Source organism: Harmonia axyridis, chromosome 5, assembly GCF_914767665.1.
Source record: "Harmonia axyridis chromosome 5, icHarAxyr1.1, whole genome shotgun sequence".
NCBI lineage: Eukaryota > Metazoa > Arthropoda > Insecta > Coleoptera > Coccinellidae > Harmonia > Harmonia axyridis.
In genome coordinates this window covers 27,585,730-27,604,939 of record NC_059505.1, presented here as the reverse complement: position 1 = coordinate 27,604,939, position 19,210 = coordinate 27,585,730, and the positions used below count along the sequence as shown (strand labels likewise).

General features: G+C 34.9%; 1 protein-coding gene across 1 annotated transcript in view; it reads left to right on the top strand.

Annotated features, from left to right (window-relative positions):
• Window positions 1–794: 794 nt before the first annotated feature.
• Window positions 795–19,210, top strand: part of LOC123681165 (octopamine receptor 1-like) — a 67,986-nt gene continuing 49,570 nt past the window's right edge. Inside the window, exon 1 of the mRNA XM_045619404.1 lies at window positions 795–857. The gene's annotated coding sequence lies outside the window, so the exon portion shown is untranslated. The remainder of the gene's footprint in view (window positions 858–19,210) is intronic.

The following is a 19,210-nucleotide window of genomic DNA, read 5'->3' as shown; positions in this document are numbered from 1 at the left end:
AGCGATGGCTTTTCTCTCAGTCCCGACAGCGTGTAGCTCAATTGATCGATTTGAAAAACGCTCAGATCAGATGAAACCAAACATATTGGTAAACTCCTTGACTTCTGTTAAGTCGTATTGGAACAGTTTCAATCAGGAAATGTTTTCAAGTCAAATAACCATTCACAAGATTCGTCTTAAATGGTTACAGCGGGAATATTAATATCAAATAATTACAGTTAGTTCCAAATTGTCTTTATTATTATACAACAGAAATAAATCACATCAGTCAATTTTTGTGAAGAATGTATAAATTTTTGTTTACGAAGGAAAATTTTGTTTTAAGAGAATTATTGCAATCATGTGTATTACTTTTTTTTGTATTCTTCCATATGGGGATAAATAAAGCAATATTATTATTATTATTATTATTATTCCAATTGACACACCCTAAATTTTATTTTCTGATTTGGTAGACAATATTTCAAGGATAGTAAAATTTGCTTCCTAATAAAAAAATAAAATACTGGCTATGGCTATGCAATTTGGAATAAGCCAGATATCAACGTTTGAATGAGTCTTTTTTTGAATGACTTGTATAGAAAAACTACAAATTCAATAGAAAAGAAATTTCACATTCATGTGTGAAATGATTATTTCAAGGTTCATTTAAATTTCAAGCTTATCACAATGAGAACTATAGAAAATTCAAGTAAAATATCAGATCGTCCATGTGTAGATTTTGCATGTATATATAGAATAAAAATTTCAAGCTTCGTGCAATTTTTTTTTGTTGATAGTAGTTTTTTTTACAGGATCGAGAAGCTGAAGATGAAAATGCTTGCTGATACATATATTGCATCTTCCATTGTGCAAAGGTAAGTTTGCATAGGTTAGGTCAACTATAACGTATAAGGTATAATATAGAGAGCTAGTGAACCATTGAAAACGAAACAACAGCTCTGTATATCGACAGAACCGAATTATTCCAAGAATGCTCCGACACTTCAAGTAAATCTTCGAGGGAGACATAATTTGCTATGAAATTCACATAAAATACATTCCATCCCTCGAAGCTTAGTTCTACCTATATTCTTTTCGGAATATTAGGATTTTCACTGAATCAATAAAAACAATATATAATAAAGAAACTGTCGCAATAATTATAACTATCAATGAATTAAATGTTCAAACCACCCCACATTTCTATACAAAAGTACAAGTTCTGTTCGAAATGGGACTTTATATTTCGTAGCATTTTTGGAGTTATTTGACGGCATTCTTCAATAATTCAACGAAGTAAATCTTCTGAAGATTCTGGTTCGGTTGCGTAGACCGCACACAGTCAAGTTGGGTTAAATCTGGAGATCTGGCTGGCCACTCTATAAAGCTTCTTCCAGGAAACATTCTATCCAAAAATGACCTTACAGGCTGTGCATGATATGGAGGTGTGCCCCTTGTTCTTCATGGTAACGATCGTAATTTTCAATGATATCTACTACTTGTGGATAAACAAATTTAATAATTCTAAATTAGTTTCTACTGTCAGGTTACCATCGAGAAATACTGGCTCAATCAAACGGATCTCACAAATACCGACACAGACATTGAGTTTTTGGGTAGTTCGAGTATGGACTTCGTGGAAAACATGTGGATTGACATCTGAACATTAACAAAAATTATGATAGTTCACACTCGAATTCAAGAAGAATGTGGACTCACCAGAAATGCAGATGTTGAAAAGAAAATTCTCATCCCCATATTATATTCTCATAGTCATAATTCCACACGATTTCTGTTGATTATCAAAATCGTCTTCATTCAATTGGCGTACCAAATGTTTTAGAGATTGAAAATAGGAGGAATTAAATTAAAGGCGTAGGGAATGTAAATTCCGGACCTTAAACAAAAAGAAGATCTGAGAATTTCCTTGTGCTCAATAATGAGTCTGCATAAACTTGTCTTAAAAGTGCAACTTCAACAACTTTATTTCTCAACTGAAGTTCACGTTTCTGGTTTTTTCTGGTTTCTGATCTAGTTTGAAGAAATTTTTGCACTTATTTTAGAACGTATATTCTACCAACGAGCTTATCTGGATTCGTTTCATTGAACACATTAGCTGTACGGTTACCGCACTAGTCATTCTCAACAAAAAATTCTAAAGAAAAAAATATTTCAAGTCTTTCCGCGATCGTATTCACCATTATCGTTCACTCAAAGATCAGTTCCAAACTGATAGACATCCACTATTGCAATAAGGTCAAAAAAATTATGTTTCACATTTCGAAAACATGAATATGGGTGAAAAAAAAATTCTAACGAAAATTCACATATTTGTTGATAAACAGTTGAATCATTTTATTCCTTGACACTGATTATTATCTGCAAATAATGTAATTGATAAGTCTTATTTTTATTGATTGAGTGAATAAGAAGTGATTTCCCAAATTCAAGTTCCTCTATCTCGAAAACGAATTATTAGAATTAATTTATTCCTGTTGGCTTCATATTGGGAAAAAAATACCTTCCGAATGAGGTATCACTTTCCTCATATTGCCAATTGCAAATGTAACGGTTGCGGTCACAGCTTTGAGGGATGGAATTTCTGGTTAATTTCATCGCGAACGATGTCCCGCTCGAAAATGTAGTTGACATGTCCGAACGTTTTAAATAATTGGGTTCTGCTAACCTACTCTACACTGTGTCCATAAGGTATGGAACAAATTCATTTTCAGCTAAACAGGCCATTTCAAGAAATATTCCTGAATCACGTCGATTTTTTATTTTAATTTTCCGTATTTTGAAATAATAATCTAATATACAGGGTGAATTACTTTCGAGTATTGACGTCACCGTCATTTTGTCTCAATTTTCCGATTACTCTAGCTGAGCTGTATTTTTGTCCACCCTGTACCAATTGGAATCAACATGTGATACATTTTTGGAATCAGCTCAGCTAGAGTAATCGGAAAGTTGAGACAAAATGGTGGTGTTCCATTTAAAAAAATGTTTCAGGATTATTCCTTAAAATGGTCTGTTTAGCTAAAAATGAATTTGTTCCATACTTTACGGACACAGTGTATATAGCTAGGGAAAACCGTTCTTCCAATCACCAGTATTTCATGTAAAGAGCTTTGAATTTTTTAATAGTTGAAATGCTAGTAAAGTGGCCAAAATTGAATTTTACAGCAATTGATATGCTAATAGATATGTACTATCATCTCATTATATATTTTTTTTTCAAGCGTGCGCTTTCAACTCTTTTTTCGCGCACAAAAGTAACTTTCCCACAAATTACTGAAAAAACCAGTGGATTTTTCCGCACGCAAGTATTAAAAAATCAATTAAATTCTGTCATATCTCTATGCACCCAACGCCTAATTAACGCCAATTAAGAGATTACTATGTTATCAACAAAGAGAATTATGTATGTCATTCATGTGTATTTGAATCACAGGGAACAGCTGTTTTGGTGTCGAGGTTTTTTGAGCTGATTCTACAACAAATTGATGTCCTGAATTCAAATAACGAATTCATCTTCACCTACCAACTCAAATTTTCAAAATATACAATTTTAGAGAAATATAAGTTACATTATTCTAACTCAAATCCGTAACTGTAATAAACAAAAGTAGATACGTAAGTTTTATTTAGTTATACAAAATACAATATTATGTCGTTATAAACAAAAAAAACTTTGAGGAAATCAAATAGACACTCAACACTTCAAAATCTTCTATTCCGTGACATTCTTGAATGTTTTTTTAACCAGTACCTTTATAAACTCCAGCTGTAATCTGCCATAATGTGCATGTTCCATCTTCCTTGGTAGCTGTCCTCCATAACTTCAATATATTTGTGAAATCTTTCACCTTGTTCCCCACTCATGAATCCTAAATTTTCTGGAAAACGGTCCGATTGTAAATAGTTTATTTCAATACTCATATTGCACTCTAAAGGTTTTGGAACTATTAATCATATTGTTAACCATTTCAACATAATTTTGAGCTTTATGTTTGCCTAGAAAATTTTAAACAACTGCAACAAATGATGTCCAAGCTTCTCGTTCAACTTGATTCCTCGAATTTATGAAGGGAGGATCCTTAATTAATTGTCTTATTTGTAGGCCTTCAAATATCCCTGCTTTGAGTTTTTCTGTGCTCAACTGATGCATTTTTTCGCCATATATGCAAAACATGACCTATTTCTATCAAGAACCTTTACAAATTGCTTCATTAAGCCCAACTTTATATGTATCGGAGAAAAAAGCACCCAAAAAAATGCAAAAATTGTCGGTCCCGTACCACTTTCCGCACTGGATAATAATTTTCTTAACGAGTTCATTCCATATATGATGTCATAAAGTGCTACAGAAATAATTTTTTGGTTCAAACGTACAATAACAACATCATATTTTGACTGAAAAGATCATCTAAAAGTTAAATTTTTCCTCCGCCGGATAGAGAACTGTTGCCTAGCAATGAATTATCGAAAATTACAGCGAATATTTCCCTCCTGTCAAAAATTCTATGTTAATGGAGAACAATTATCGAAAATTACAGCGATAATTGCATTGTAGGAAGCGAAACTGCACTGCGATAATTGTTCTGTTCATAGATGCATAGTTTCTATGCATCTTACACAGTTCGAATCTATGACAATTCCATTCTTAATCAGTTTGACAAGTAATGTAACAGTTTATTCGGGAAATATTCCCCCGAATTACACTCGTGCATCAAAATGACCGGATAATTTCGCATTCCAGCGTGTTTTCTTTGAAAAACTGCATCTTCGGTGTCGGGCTCTTTCTCCAAAAATGAAAATGAATTCATGCAGTTCTTATGACAATACGCTGTCATGGTAATTTTGATGCACTTGTGCAATTACTTACGATAAGTGACTTTTCATGGCTCGCTTTCAATTACCTGCCTCACTACGTGCGGCGGATTAGCACAAGCTCTCCATTAAAAGTGACACTTCTCCTCCTTATGAAATAATATAACTTTATCTTTAATTTAATTAACGTCTCCTCTGCAACTACCATATTTTCAGAAGCTTTCACGTCTCAGATCATATCTCTGAAACTCTTATTATTGAAAATAATAAAACAAAATTCAATTCCTTGATAAGATTTCTACAGTTTTTTTTTTGTCGGAGTGTATTGAATTGTCATGAAAAAGTTCATCAGAGATCTATATATATTTTGAACGAAAATCAGTGTTTATCTTGTATTTTTATTCTATAAAAGAAAGTAAAAAAATAAGTTCAAAAACACCTTAGTAGATAAATCAACAATTCTATGTTACTTTCAGACAACTGGATGAAATCGAAGCGGCCAAGCGAAATGAAATTTTCTAGGTATTCAGGCCCACATTTTATAACATACAATTTTTCAAGTACAATATTGTACAAAATGAATTGAGATATTTCGTGAAATCTGGAGCTGAAACGAGATAGAGTGAAAAAACCATTGTATAGCGTTCTTCCTTATATCATATCGTGCTGAGTATAAAACTTTTTATGATCATCCATGAGAACCACTATATTATCTCCAATTCCTTTTGCAGCCTCTTACCGATCCACTGACTATTTCGAGTTTTATTAAAGTTTAAGTGAATGAATTCCTAGAGCGATATGAATGATTTCCAGATTGAAACTTCTGGAAAAATTTTTTTTCCAAAAAAATGATAAATGACACTGTGTTGAGCGTATCTTGTTATTCCATGTTTTCATGGTATGTCACTCAGCAGATTAATTGAGTTTTGGAGATAAATTGCAAATTATGAATTCATGAATGTCGAATCCACCCAATGAGTATTATATTCAGCGTTATACAAGTCTCGGATGTCATTAGTACCAATATGTTTATTTCTAGAGAAATCAATTTCTCTAAACATATTTATTCAACTTTTAGCCATAGATCATAGTTCTTCATCTTCAGCTCAGATTATCAGAGAGACCAATGATATAATATGTAGATGCGCCCTTGGACAATCGTGCAGTGCAAACCATTGACTGTAACCTAACCTAACCTTTTCTTTAATGGCGGGAAATCCACCTTATAGACACACAACAAATCCTGACAAGTATGAAACTCCTGTCGGCACCAGTTGGGTAGTGTGAGGCTCACCTGAAGGGCACTCACTAAAGACCTCCACTACACCTCCGCCGAACCCGTAGAGAAAGGATCCAAGGACGCCTGTCTTCCTCTTACGCGTTCATCCTAAGTCGGCCGGCTCACCAAGGATTTGGTACTCTACGGTCCGCTATCCTGCCCTAGGAGTTTGGAATAGAATAGAAGCAATTCTTTTCCAGCGGTAGATGCGTTCAATAGGTAGTCTAAAAATCGTGAGGCAACTACCCACCTATGAGCTTCCTCGTTCTGTGGTTTCCCCCATAACTCTGATTACAGAACTTGCCTGAAAGTAGTTCCCCGCAGGGAATTGGTCGAGTTGGCCTCCTCCCTTCGAACTCAATCGTCCACGAGGAGACGCCTCTTGACCCTGGTCTTGAACCAAGTGTTTTTCGACCTTTTCGAATTAGCATGACTAAGGCAAATACCTCACATCACAGGATTCACCTCACTTCGTACCGGGAAGTTAAAAAAAGGGAGTATATTTACCTTAAGCAGTGGCGTTGAGCAGTGAGCTAACATACTTTTTTATTATCCTCGTTTCCTGAAAAACGAGGGCATTAAATTCATGGTTACTCCTCGAGAAGTGTACCGAGAATTCTAGGTCCTAAACTGGCACCCGCGGAAACATAAGAAGCCTCTATTCTACCACGTAATAACAGCCAAATTTTGGCATCTTCTTACTTCTTTGTCGGCCTTGTGTATCGTTTTGCTAGACCTGTAATTGATTTCCACCTACCTTTATGGCCTCTGTCTGGTTGGTTTTGAGCCTCTATCTCCCCTTTGGTGGACCCAGTCATCCGGCTGGCTGACTGCTTAGCTTCTCTTATCGTGTAGCTGATGATGTTTTAATAAGTGGGCAATGTGATATTTGGGGAAACATGGGATTGTTGAGGTATAGGGAATGTTGCAGTCTGGTATCAGCCTCGCCACATTTTCTAGTCAGTCTTTGTTTCACTGTCTACTTTACAGCAGGCAGTTACTACAAGCCCCCCCACCACGGCAAGGTGCTGACTTCGGGAGAGAACCTAACCTAACCTAACCTAACCTAACCTACGGACAGGTTTAGACTCACGTGACCGTGAAGGAGATATTACAGTTAGAATTTCAAGCAAAGATTTGTGTAATTATTAATTATTTGAAAATGTAGAACTTATCAATCCGAGTAAAAAATGGATTGTTCTGTAAATTTCCTTTGAACTAAATCCTGAGTTTTTATTTTATCTTCTTCTCCATATTGTGGAATAGTGGTGTAAAGAACTGCATTTAATTTTTTTGCTGTCTTTAGAATTATATTTTTATTTTATAGCTGTAAACAGTTATTCTAGAGATAACTCACAGTTTATTTTTTCTGAGTTTAATTTTAATTTTGTTATTGTATTTGAATGAACTCATTTATTATTTTATGTATGAGGCTGTTGAAACTCAAATTATTTCGATATTTTCAAAGGCAACACTCTTAATATGTATTCGAAATTGTAAGAATATTCAGAATAAGGTTTATTCTGTTGATGTTCCATTAATATAAAAACAAGAATAAAATGTCTAGATTCTCTTCAACGAAGGATATATGTCATGAAATTCAATTTGAGGTTGAATTTGCTGTTTCATTTAATTATTTCCAAAAAATTCGAAGAAAAGAAATAACACCTTATATCATTCAATGAATCAAATTCTTCACAATATTTCGCCAAGAAGCTCAATCTTTCACATAAATAATTGAGTCAATCTTAGTACAATTGAAAAACTTTGTTCGACGTCTCTTATTGAAATTATATTTCCTCTTTCGCTTATTAATAGTTTGCTAAGTCTATTGCTACAAAATCTCAAGTTGGAATTAATAAAGGAAATGAATTATAGAGAAGTGTGAGATTTTGTGAAGACAAAACTTCTTTCCATGAAAATAATATTTTAGAAATTTAACAAACCGTTCCCCATAGGTATGTTGCTATCTACTTAATGGATGTTCTCACTCAAGTCTTTGCTCATTCATGTATCGATTAAGACCTTTCGTATTAATCAGCTTCTAAGTAGATTATGATAAGTCTATCGAAGCTTCTCTAAGCAAGCGTTATCAACTAGGTTCAGTATTTATCTAATAACTGAGAACCTCCGTCAAAATCACTAGGAAACTGAGACGGGATAATGACCTATGTTGAGTCTACCAGCTAATTGATAATCCATATTATGCATATTGGTTTCAAACTGTCACTTGCATTCAATCTATACTTCCAATAAAATGAAGTAGATTTACTTTACAGGGTTTTCACAAAATATGCGCAGGACTTCAGGATGTGATAGCTCGTCCAAAAATATGAAAAAGTTGCTATTAACTAATCCTCTCAAATGCACCATTTTCAAGATACAGGGTGTTGAAATTAAAAAATAAATCGTTTTTTATCGTACAGAAAACAGCTTTCGTAAGCATTTTCTAAACATAATAAGCTATGTTTTGTGCGGAGGATAAAATACAATTAAAAAAACTTTGCTCTAGATTGACGGGCGCCACACATTTGCGTCATTTCAACAGACACTTTTGAAAAGGAAAGATTATTCTTCTTATCTCTACCCTCCATACACTATCTGCTGCACATTGTGGCCTGGTGGTGTGATTGTTCCTTTTTTTTTTCAAAATGATGCTGGAAAAGCCATAACAGTTAACGGTATCAGGTATCGTGACATGATCACAACTTTTTTATGACCAAAACTGGAAAATATTGAGACTAAGAAGGAAAATGTGATTTCAATAAAATGGTACCTGCCATACAGCCATATAAAATTTACTTTTACTGCAAACAAAGTTTCCAGACAGTGTTCTTTTCAAATTCATTGACGTGAATTGGCATTCAAAATCATGTGATATGACATCGTTAGACTTCTTTCTCAGGCAACATATGAAAGCAGAGGTCTCATATCATTTTCAGAGTGTGAATGGCAAACATTGTATTTCAAAAATTAATAGAAACTTTTTCAGTTTCAATTCAATTTTTATGTCTTTTGAATGTCAATTTGAAAACCATGTAGTAAACGATGCAGTAACGGATCTTGGATTTTTCCGAGGGAGCTAAAATCTGAAAAATGCCGCTCTCTACCAACACACACATCCTTATCATCATTTAGAGTATTCGTCTGTTAAGCTTGAATTGGTAGACTTCTAAATTTGCAAACCAAAAATGTCTAAGTATTATGGAAACATTTTTTCTTGAACAATTTCCGAGAAAAAACTCTAATCTATCTCAATCAACTTGATATCAGCACAGCAACCTAATGGACTTTGTTAGAACTCTAGAGTTTTATTGAAGTTGTTGTCCAAAATAAGGAAGTAAATCGACAATACATAAATTTCCAATAATGAATAAATAATAAGCCTGCTTTGCAAATTTAGATCATTTGGTCCAATTCCACGCCATCTGCAAACGTATCATTATACTAATTTCTGAGCCTTCTATATGGTGCACGCACAATTTCGCAACCATCATATTTCACGTTATCCTGGGTAACGGTGTGGAAAATTTGCACACCCTAAATATAAATCACTCTTGTTGGAATAATCGATACCGTACAATATATACCCGAATCGTCGCTACATTGATGTGTCTATAGATACTAGTTGTGATTTTTGAAAATAGATAGGGTGATAGGAGATCAGAATACTCGGAATATTCTTTTCTCTAATTCTGTGGTTATTCCGTTCATTCTTCCACATCTTGTAGAATAAAATCGTGCGAGAATATATCAGAAACGCACAGTTTTCATGGTTATATTTTATTATTCTATGTTGGTACTCCGAACTTTCCGCCACGGCTTTATCTGTCAATTCATCAATTTGCCTTAAAGAAATCAGTTCTGCCAACCAACATTTTTCAATGCAAAAATCAGTAAAATATATTTATGGAAATATTTCATTAATTTCAATGAAAATGCAATAAATTAGAGAATATAATGTATAATACTCGTACAGAAGGCTCATTCTACCACTCGTTCATTCCAAAACTCGCCACTTCGTGGCTCGTTTTTGAATTTTGAACTCGTGGAAGAATATCAATGCCTTCTGCACTTGTATTATAAATAACTATTTTGAATTAGGTTTAGTGAGCCATTGGTATTGAACCATATTTATTCCCATTATGTAATGGGTGTTTTTTTTTTCGAGGTATATAACTTTAAGTTGGCATTACTGTTCAAGATGGCGACCGATTTAACAGTTGTCAAGTGATTTATTCTCAGTTTGGTTTGGCAATTTATCATGAATAGACTCACGCCTGAACAACGCTTGCAAATAGTGCAATTTTATTTCGAAAATAATGGTTCTGTGCGGAATACGTATCGCGCACTACGTCCATTTTATTTTGTTTAGCGATGAAGCGCACTTCTGGTTGAATGGATACGTCAACAAACAAAACTGCCGCATTTGGAGTGGAGCTAATCCTCAAGTGTATGTCGAAACACCGTTACATCCAGAAAAACTGACTGTTTGGTGCGCTTTTTGGGCTGGTGGAATCATTGGTCCGTACTTCTTCAAAAACGATGATGTCCAGAACGTTACAGTCAATGGTGATCGGTATAGAGCCATGATTACTAACTTTTTCATTCCTGAATTGAACAACCATGATGTCCAGGAGCTGTGGTTCCAACAAGACGGCGAAACATGTCGAACAGCTCGTGCCACAATCGATTTATTGAAAAACACGTTTGGTGACCGCCTAATTTCACGTTTTGGACCTGTGAATTGGCCTCCAAGATCTTGTGATTCAACACCACTAGACTACTTTCTGTGGGGCTATGAAAAGTTATTGGTCTATGCGGATAAGCCACAAACCCTTGACCATTTGGAAGACAACATTCGCCGTGTTATTGCCGATATACGGCCACAAATGTTGGAAAAAGTCATCGAAAATTCGGCGGCCAGATTGGACTACATCCGAGCCAGCCAAAAAAACACCCTTTAGAAAATTAGATTTTGTGGTCTGTTTGAGAAACAAATGAATAAATTAATATTTTGAATGAAACCCATGTTGTTAGATTTATAGCTGATAGAGAAAAACGAATTGCATGTTGAAATCAGCTCTAAAATCCCAGGCACCAAAGGTAAGGCTTGATATCGGTATAACCTGGGATTTGGTCCCATAGAAAAACTCGAAGCCCATAACGGCGAACCCCCTCAAAATTTAAAGCTAGGACCGCCCTTGATTTGTCGTCATGGAAAGTTATTTGCATCAAATATTTTCATGTGAGCAAGGGCGAAACGGTATTTTCTAGGAAAAAAATCTTATAGAATTCCACCCTAGAATCAGCATAGTATACCGAGTGAATCGTCTGAAATCAGATAACGATACAAGGTTTCCGAAAAAAATCTTTTATTTTCTAGACGGCTACCCAGTGAAGGATCTACCGCCGGCATAGTTACGGGGTCCAAGGGGAGGAGCCCCTTCGGCGAGCAGAGCGAGTATCTATCTATAAAATGCCACATTTAATTTCGATTTTTCGATCGAATCTGTTGTTTTGAAAATATCAGAAAACAGAATTTCTATCGTCCATATATAACTTGTCGGATTTTGTCCATTTACGAACCTATTTTGAACATTTCTAGTTTCTAGATTTTCTTATTCGATCGTATTTACGGCCATTATCGACTCAAAATTCACTTCTTAGAAAAGTTCGTAGAAAATAAAATGGTCCGGTTTCCTATAAAAAAAACTCGTAAAACTAAACGATCTCCACACCTTTGATTCCCCCAATCCCAAATCCTATGTGCACTCCGTAGATGGAAAACAAAATAGGAAACCAAGTAGAATGACTCGGCCCTCAATTCCAACCTAAAGATAGAAACGAACAGGTTCAGATGCTTCTTGGCATTCAGATATTATTTCCTTTTACTTCAGCATCAATTTGCTCAAGTACATTGACCATCCCCTTAATTCGATTGAAGATGCGCAAAAGCTGGACCTGGAGTTTTCCCTCCAACATGAATTTCCACAATCTCTGTAAGTTCGCCGTGATGTTCCATTTGGAACAAATATTTCTCGCATCATTAACGATGATAAAGTGTTTCTCGGTGAAGGTGCAGTTTAGTAAAAAAGTTTGTCCAATCTTACTTGAAAAACTCTAAAAAACGCTTGGCCAGTTTTTATTTGATGTCATGCCACTCATACCGCAACCATGGGCACATACTTTTTAAAGACTAGAGTTAAAAATAATATTTATGCGAGTGTATTAAATTCTGATGTCGATTCCTTCAGATAATTTTCGACGTGAATTGCCTTTTTTTGTCACATCATTAATGCTGCTATGTTATTCTACTGCGTTGAAATTTTGTATCCTATTGTATTCTCGACCTGTATCTGTACTGGCAAGGAACATTATCAACTATTATCGTTGATTCGTTGCATAGAATTATAAGCGCCCATGTAGCAGGAATTTAATTCATTTAGATCACGTAGTACTTTTCGTCATCATCATTCATCATCATTCTCAGCTACCAACCCATTGTACTTTTCGTATACCACCAAAATTTCGGGATGCGAAATCATTTTTTTCAGAACTTGACGTATCATTACCGACTTTGAAATTAACTGGAAGACTAGATTTTATCGCAAGTTTTTCAAACATATGTGTCAAAGTATTTTGTCAAAAATCATCGTCGCAATCATATAGAACCTCTTTCAGTTTCTCGATTACTGTAGAATCCTCCGTCGGTGTTTTATTGAATTTTCTCTAACGGCTCTTGAAAACTCTCCATACCAGTTATAGTTTTGAGAATAAATACAACTACCACCAATAACTGCGATCAAATTGCCACACGGCAGCACGTGTACTATTTCGAGCAATGAAAGTGAACAAATCGACACATACAATTCCATATCATGATCAACCAGCATACTGGGATTTATTCAAAAGGACTGGTAGGACAATGAATTTTCTGCTGACCCTGCTTCCTAATATGTTGGTATATTCTTGGTAACTTGAAAAACTCTTGAATATTCTGGCATATTCAAGTGAATTTGAATATACTTCCTCTAAATAAAAAAAATAAATCATTTACACAATGAACTAAAACCGAATAAATATGCCCATTTTATCAATCTACGGACTGTATATCCGAATCATGGGAAATATAATATAGGAGTGACAGCTGCAACCAATGAAAGTAACCAAATCGTCATGTGGTGGAGCGTAAACTATATTAGCCAATAGAAACAACCTAATCTATACATTCTGGTTCCAGAGATGATCCGCTCTATTACCAGGGTTTATTTTAATGCACTGTTAGACAATAAATACCCTGGCCCTTATGAATTGGTGGAAACTTGGACAACCCTTGTATAATAAAAACAGTCTGGCTTCCTCCAAGTGACTTTGGATATATTATACAACGACCTTGAGGCCTTTTTCGATCATACGTTTTCAGCCATGTTTTTTTTAGACATGTTAATTCTTTATTTTTTTTTATAATACATTACTTAGGAAAACATATTTAGAAATTCAATGATTCACTGGCTGTTTCTTCATCTATCTCACATAATTCTTTTAATTTTTTTTAAATCAGTCGAATAGTCATCACTCCATTCAATCAAACAAGTGAGGGAGGACACCGGGTATAATACAGATTGATATTTGAGAAATCTGTCGCTCTATCGGATATTTCTATTGCTTCGGAACCTTTCCCGAATAGCATAATTAAATATTTTTTATGATCGAGCAATCCCAGCAACCATCGACAACTTCGTCGGCTTGAAGAAGTATTTTTGAGGGAAACATGATACTTGATGGTGACAAAAAATAATATCTAATATAGCTTTGTAACATGGTGTTACCGAACTACTACCTGGTGGAAATACAATTCGAATGTTGTTATCTTTGAGAAGCAAACCCTAAGCAATTTTTTCTATATTGAAGTTGCCATCAGAACAATAAATGATGCTGGGTTATAAATAATGAACGAAAATCCATCAGAGACATAATGTTCAAAATTGTTGGAATTTTTGGAGGACTGCATCCCCAAGGCCACTCCTAGTTCGAAGAACGAGCGCTCAAAAATATTAATTTCGGCAGAATCAGAAGAACTGTCTGAAAACACCGAACTTGACTGCCAATCAATCCAAATCAAAAGTCAAGTTCAAATTATCGTAAGTAATTGCACAAGTGCATCAAAATTACCGATAATTTTGCATGACAGCGTGTTGTCATAAAAACTGCATGAGTTCATTTTCATTTTTGGAGAAAGAGACCGAAAGAGCCCGACAACTTCGGTGTCGGGCTCTTTCTCCAAAAATGAAAATGACCGAATGCAGTTTTTCAAAGAAAACACGCTGGAATGCGAAATTTTCATTTTGATGCACGAGTGTAATTCGGGGGAATATTTCCCGAATAAACTGTTACATCGCTTGTCAAACTGATGTAGAATGGAATTACCATAGATTCGAACTGTGTAAGATGCATAGAAACTATGCATCTATGAACAGGACAATTATCGCAGTGCAGTTTCGCTTCCTACAATGCAATTATCGCTGTAATTTTCGATAATTGTTCTCCATATACATAGAATTTTTGACAGAAGGGAAATATTCGATAATACAACCTTAACTAGAGCTCCTAATAGGTTCATTTTACACAAGCTTGAAATAGTCAACCTAAGATAAAGAGATATTTATTTTGTCGTCACCGTTTAAATTACCTAATTACGTTCTTACCCTCCCGAATACAGTCTAACGCTTGTTTCTCGTCCACTGTCCACTCTGCGTCCGTTCATTCAATACTTTCAATCTCACATGACTTCACCCGATTGCAAAGAGCTATGGTCCGAGCAACGAAGTTCAGACCATTGTCTCGTTTATCAGATGGTGCCGCTAGAGCGGTTGCCCTATCCAATTTCTTGGCAAGAAGGACCTTAGTTTTTATGTCTCCAGAAATGTAACGCACGACATTTCAGTTGGCCAACGTATACGCGTCGAGATTCTGCCATGCGAGGAGGATGGTTGCTGAATCCATTTATTCAATCATCGGAGTCCTTTGAGAGGAAGGTTTCTCGTAGGAAGATTCCCTGAGAATTGAGTTACCGTGAATCGGGACGATATATATTCTTTGATCTCACAAACGAAAATATGATAGAAGAGTTTGGGAATGATGAACAAACAAAATATTCAAGTGGGGTTTTTTGTATGATCTAAACAGAGCTGATGGCATAAAGAAAAGGAAGGAATCCAAACAAAAAACTCACATTAGAATGGGCCACTCTCATCTCTGTAACTAGCTCATTCTTCTGAATTGTCAACCATCATAAGAATGAAAATATCTGAACAAATATAGAAAGCTACAATCTCATTCGAAGTAGCAGGAAATTTCGGATGCAAACAACAACTCTACATTAAATTTTGTTGAATCAGTGACAAGATCAAGTACCTTGATTGAATTTGTGTGGTATATCCTAAAATAAATTCACCATTGATGATTTTAATATTTACTTTCTCTATTCTTGTTCTTATGTAGTGCTACTCTTTTGTCTCATACCTAGGTATTTGAACGAAGAAGTAACATCTCTAAAATTAACTTGAACATATTTAATTCAAATTAAAGAAGTTGGAATTTTTGAACGTTTATTGAAAAAAGTAGTTTTACACTTTTGCTTATTGTATGGAATAATTATCCCCAGTCTTACAGATAATTGGCTCGGTAAAGAGGGTAAGAACAGCAACACTCACCTGACAAAGCAAAAAGCAATCACAGGTGTGGAGGGAAATCATTATCAAATAAGAATTACAACAGAGGTGATTTCAATAATTCGATGTGAAAATTGGTTCCTTTTGAGCTTCAGTATTAATTAATTAATTACCCTCCCAAAATGTTCGAAATATAAAATTTTAGAAATCTCGCTAAGACGAGGAACGAAAATTTCTCCATAAAATGAACCAATAATAATCATTTTTCTTTCCTTTGGCATCGACACGTCTGAAAAAAATCGAATCCCTTCAAGGCTTATGAGTTTATTATCGCTTTCAAGATGAGTACCTACTTTTATTGCACTACGAGCACGTCTTTTTCCTAGGTTTATTATTTTTCGTTTATCTATCCGCTTTCTCGGCACAGCCTCTTATTTGCCATCTGTGATTTTTGCATTCGTCATCGGTATATACTTACCCGTTGTTTTCAGTTTTTTGTATTATTCTCGTCAGAAAATTTCAATATGTAGATCTGAACAGAGTAATTCGCATCGAAAAATTGTCTGGGCTGTGTTGTACAATTTATTGCGTTTCATTCAATACAGGGTGTTCCTAAATTGGAGGTACAAATAAAAATGACAGATTTCTCGGATCATTTCAAGAAAAAAGTCCTATAACATGAATCCGCAAATGCTTTGTTTTTGAAATACAGGTGTTAAAGTTCAAGTTTTTCTCTCATAGCACCTTCCCTTCACAAGATATTCAACTTTAATTGGCACAGATATTCCAATTTAAAGTTTTCATCATGTTATATACTAATTTTGAATGCAAATCTACAGAGAAATTTTATTCTGGAAGGGTGCCCGCTTCTTTCCTCCAGAATTTTTTTTTGTGAACCACTGGATGTTTGGAAGGATTAAAAAAGAAAATCTGGTTCAGTACAAGTACTACACTTTTTGGTTTGTTGTAGTTATGTCATATCTGCAATAGATTTCGAGAAAATGATTCAAACAGCTCTCCATAATAATTCTCAGGAAAATCCAGATTATTATAAGGATCCAGTTAGGTAGTTGTGATAAATAAATTAATTATAAGTTTTGGTACTTATATTTAACAACTCTCTAGCGTAGATTAATAAAGATTCGATAAACTGGTTAAGCATTACAAAAAAGTAGGACTACAAGAAACACCCTGTATATCGAAAACAAAGCTTTTACGGGCTCATGTTTATGGGCCATTTTATCTTTAAAATTATCCAAGGAATCTCTCATTTTCTTTCATAACTCCAATTCAAGAACATCCAGTATAATATAAGAACAATCGAATTGGTGATAAGAAAAATTATTTCGAGTAGTTTGGTTCAAACTTCGTTATCAAACCTCTTTTTCTCACATTATAGATAGGAGTAAGCAATGTCATCAAAAAAATTTTTTTCGATAACCCCCGCCCAGGAAAAAAAAAAGATCTACGCCCTTGATAGATCGCACCTATGAGTTTACATCACCATTTCTGCACATAACGCCTAGTCAACAGCATGCTTTCGTTGGTGATTGAGATACATAGTGCTATCTTGTTGGATCCTTCAGTTGATTTTCAGAGATAAAAATGACATTACTAGGGCACACTCTTCTTGATCATTAAGACTAACATCGGTACAATGAAACCTCTCGTTAAAGCAGCAGAATATCATCCACAACGATGATCATTGGGATCTTAAATATGTTGAATTCATATGAATGCAGAATCTTTCAGGCTTGTACAAATAAATAACTGGGAATGACCCAAATAAAAACATTAAGCTTATCTTGAAAAATTTAATCAACACCTTCATTATGAAGTATCAATATTTCTCAAATTTTCAACAACATATTTTTAGGATTATCGAAACAGCCTACAATCGATTTTCAAAGATAAAATAACTAAAATTACGGCGACACATTCTTCTTAATCATTGATGCTCTTGATTGGTACAATCATACTTCTCATTGAAGCAGCAAAATATCATTCAAAATGATTATCATTCATCACTGGTATTCGTGTCCCTGTCCTCTTTGCCACTACATAGTTGAATATTCAAAACGATGTTTATTGAGATTTGACTCTTAAATCAGTTGTATTCATATAAGTGCAAAATCTTTCAGGCTTGTAAAAATAAATACCTGAGAATGACTCTAACAAGATTATCTAGAATACCTCACCTCATTGCTTCAACATTAGGTATCAAAATTTCTCCAATTTTTGACTACATTTTTCTTGAATTATTGAAACAACTTTACGATCTCATTTTTATTTGTTCACTCCAAAGATAATGTCAATTCAAAATAATTTTTGTAAATACCTACTATTCATTTTTGAAATAAACGCATACTCGTCAACCAAGTTTCCTCGCAACGTTGCCGGACTGTGTAGGATTTATAGGTGTAAACAGTTTCAATAGTGAAACTTAAGAATTTCAGAACTTTTTCGTTGTTATGCTGTTACATATTTTCGATGTAATTCAACCTGCGTAGTTGTCAAATAATTTATCAGTGTTGTCTATATTTTACTTCAATTTTCTGCAGCACTAATTGGATCACCTTTGATTACCAGTTACGAACAATATATTTTTTCTTCCCTACACATTAACTAGCGAGGAAAAGACAGACGGAGGTTAATTCCCTCATCCCCCTTCTTCTAAACGTTAGAACATAATTCCAAGTTTCCGAATGACATCCTGATTGAGACACTGCACGCCTATGTGACATATGAGTCTTATTCTCCCTCGAACTAGTGAAAAAGCCTAAACCGTTCCCTCAGACCCTGAATCAGCAAACCTTTGTCGATGAAGTGGAGGATAACGCACTCACAATCGTTGCCTTTGAAGTACGAGAATGCAAATTTCAAATTCTATCACGCAATGGTTACATTCTTGGGTCCCAAATATAGAGATTCGGCAAATAATTCAGTACATGAATTGGATCAAATTATTGTGTTGGGCAACTGGCTTTTTGATGGAACTTACTGAGGAACTTTCCTAAAGGAGAGGGGATTAGTGAATAGGTTTAATTATATAAAGGTGGATGATTATTTAGACAATAAGCACAGGTTCCTCGATTTCATAGAGATGTAGAGCTCGAAGGAAGTCAAGAGGTTCATTTGGTGTTGGAAGGGTCCATCTCTTCCTTCCAGAATAGGTTCATCTTTGTTTGAGGGTTTGGGTATCCTACAACTCTCAATCGACTGGATTATAACTTGAAAGAGAATTGACTGAATATTTCAGTAGGAATAGGGTGATTCAACTTTCATGACGAACATGCCCATTTATGCAATGTTACTGAAATAAATGAGGAAACATGGAACTAGGAGCTTTTAAGCACTTGTTCATGAATTAACTAAATACAACGTTGGAGACCGTTTATACATATAAAGGGTGAGTTAAAAATGTGTACCGAGCTTTCTGGGG